The following is a 3,078-nucleotide window of genomic DNA, read 5'->3' on the forward strand; positions in this document are numbered from 1 at the left end:
TCTCACCTGATGGTAAGTGACGATCAGGCCGAAGGTGGAAGCGAGCTTCACCCGGAATCCTCAACCACGGAGGAACTGGCTATCTTACCTCTAACTGCCGGAACACAACAATGCTGTTAACATTGTTGTTATGGCGACAGACTTAGGTAAGATGGTGGTAGCTAGCCAGGCGGACTTAGAACAAGCCCTACCACCAACCAAACCGAACAGAAAAATCTGCCCCCACTGGGAATCGAACCCGGGACCTCTGCGTCTTAAGCAGGTGGTCTTACCACTAGACCACAGAGGCGGCTAAAAGTATGTTATCAGCCAACGTACCGCCACACAGTGAGATGTGGATCATAATAATATAAGATTATCCTGACTCATAACTGGGTTTTAGGACTCTGATATAAACCTCTTCGGGGCATATAGTTTAATTATTATAGTAATATGAGTTCATTATTTACAGTAACTAGGTACATTTAAATTAGTGGCTGGCCGTCTGATATGCACGGTTTTTTCAGTGTGAAAATAAAAAAAATCCTTGTCCTTGCAAAGCCGCAGAGGACGCGGTGCGGTCCGATAGTTCTGCATGAGGGGAATTGTATGCTCGTATGTGTAGCTAATTACATACACCTCTACGGGAGGGCTGTGGGGAGAGCTGTTTTATCAATGAAAAATCATTAACATTCAAGGTAAACACAACAGTGTTTCATTCACATAATTACATTATATAGTTTGTTTGAATCTCCATTGTGTTTCCGATTTATTTCAATTGAAAATTATTCCAATGAATAAACAGCATATAAGTATGTAGAATTGAAATTGTTATCAAACAAGAGTATCATTCGTATGCAATCACATTAACAAGGGCCGAGCCAATCAGCTAATGAACCGATCCCATTCAATAGGTGCGACTGAATGAAACCACTCGAGCTATCAGTTCTACTGAATTTAATCGAATTACTCCTCAGTCTACGTTACAAGATGATCTTTATAGCCGTGGACATAGAGGAGGATTTAGACAAGCCAGGTTAAAATTGCGCCAAAGGAAGGCCAAGCCACAAACACTATTCGAGAAGTAGGATCACCGAAAATGAGTAAGAAGAATTGATTTTGGGTAAAAAATTACAGCATGTACAGTACACGGGGCAAAGAGAAAAAGGATGCTGAAAAATGTAGGAAATTTGCAAATAAATCCATATGATGCATGTACTTATCCTATATCTGGATTTATGAGGAATTTATTTCCAATGAGGAAATCTACTGAGCTTACTTGCACTGTGCGATTGCCGTTATCGTTACATGACCCAGTTACTGGTAATTTATTTACCAACACTTTTAAATGCCCATCCACGGATGCTATGGAAAGTAATTGAGTTGGCCAGGCCTATTATCTTTTCCGCACACAATTGAAATACTTGTTAAACTTAATTAATCTGTTTCAAAATTGTATCTGTTCGTCGACGACGAAAAATGTAGCAATTTTTAGTTTATTTGCTCATAATGTAAGAATCCGACTTTAATGTATAAAATATACAAATAATTTTCAATCACGTTGAAAATTACTAATATTGGGATGAAAAGAAGAATTTGTGAACTAGAAGAATATAGTAATTCTCACTCAAAGGTCTTTGATATTTAATATTAAATTGTTTGATAGCATAACCCGTGCCAATATCTTAACAATTTTGTAAATAACTAAGATCAAAATGAAATTGTCTGTAAGCTGTCTCAGTCATACCAGGATACCTTCTTAATTAATTTATTTTTAACTACAATACTCTCATAGTTACAGGCATTAATATTTCGGTAGTAACGTTGGTCAGTTTTATTGTTTGCAAAATAGCTAGTCTATTGGGGCGGACTATATCGTACACCACCCAAGGCCCAAGGGCAGAGCTAAGCCCGGGGTTTCTGTTCAAACCTCACACACAAGGATGAACAAAGAATAAAGGGTTATATCCCAATAAATACTCGCCGAAAGATTCAAACGGTATGGATTTTCGCCGACAAAAAACTCAGTAAATAAAGCTTAATATCCTGGCAACTCTCAATTTTCGATAACCCGTCCTCAGGCGCAGTAAATCGAAAATTTCAACATTGAAATCCATCCAACATTTCTCGTTGAAGGTAAACCAATTTTGGCGGGAGGGGCCGGCCCCTGGGACCCGGGACAGTGCTGCGTCAATGCTTTCTATTGTAGGACAGTAATGTTTGAGATGGGACTCAATGCAGATAGATTGCTATGACGTATTCTGTTATATTTTGTGAGCAGTATCAAAAATATCTCGGTTTGTCCAATATTTTACACTGGTTACTATTTGAAGATCATTAAATAAAATACGTGAATTTAATTCTGTATTTGGTACATGAGTCTCCGCATTAATAAACGCCTTTGTTTGACCCATTCAATTGTGGATCTAAGAACAGAGAGTGGCGATGACATCAAGATAATAAGTATTGTTACACTGTCAAAATAATACCCTACTTCATCTACCGTCATCTTTTGTTTCAGGCATTTCATCAGCATAATAGCTGAGATCAAGTGGGATTACTCCGGGACGCCTAGCTGTGAGGTTGGCAGCACTGGCGCGCTGCGGCCCGACATTGACCCACAGTGCTGCACAGGTGCGTCATTCATGCCCCTCCCCTCCCCGCCCGCCCAGGATCCGCGGCCCGCACGCCCTGCATCAAACTGCCCTGAATTTCAGCTACAGCCAATCGACTTACATCGATGGTACCGAAAGATAAAACTTCGCAATTCGTTTTTTAAATTAACATTTTTGTATTTTGTACTGTTATTTTATTTTTAATCTAGAGTAAATAGCGTGTCACAATATCATATTTTTAGGTAGGTAAAATGAGACTTTTATATTTTAATCCGCTTCAAAAATAAATTAAAGGAATAAATAAAAAGAAGTCTAAAAGCATGTTAAAACATGAAATATTGTAAAAGTATGGAAAAAGTGTATCATTAAAATAAAGGGCGAAAATTAAATTAACTTTGATTTTATTTCATTTGGATAGCTTCGCGACTCGATTATTTAGAGGAAAGTTTTTTCACAAAACAATTGCTTACCAAACACTTTGTTA

General features: G+C 38.1%; 1 non-coding gene across 1 annotated transcript; it reads right to left on the reverse strand.

The window, feature by feature from the left end:
- Positions 1-217: 217 nt before the first annotated feature.
- TRNAL-AAG (transfer RNA leucine (anticodon AAG)) lies at positions 218-289 on the reverse strand. Its single transcript has one exon. It is a non-coding gene; the product is annotated as a tRNA-Leu (tRNA).
- Positions 290-3,078: the final 2,789 nt, after the last annotated feature.

Source organism: Ostrinia furnacalis, unplaced genomic scaffold, assembly GCF_004193835.3.
Source record: "Ostrinia furnacalis isolate ACB-3 unplaced genomic scaffold, ASM419383v2 OfSCF0694, whole genome shotgun sequence".
NCBI classification, from domain to species: domain Eukaryota; kingdom Metazoa; phylum Arthropoda; class Insecta; order Lepidoptera; family Crambidae; genus Ostrinia; species Ostrinia furnacalis.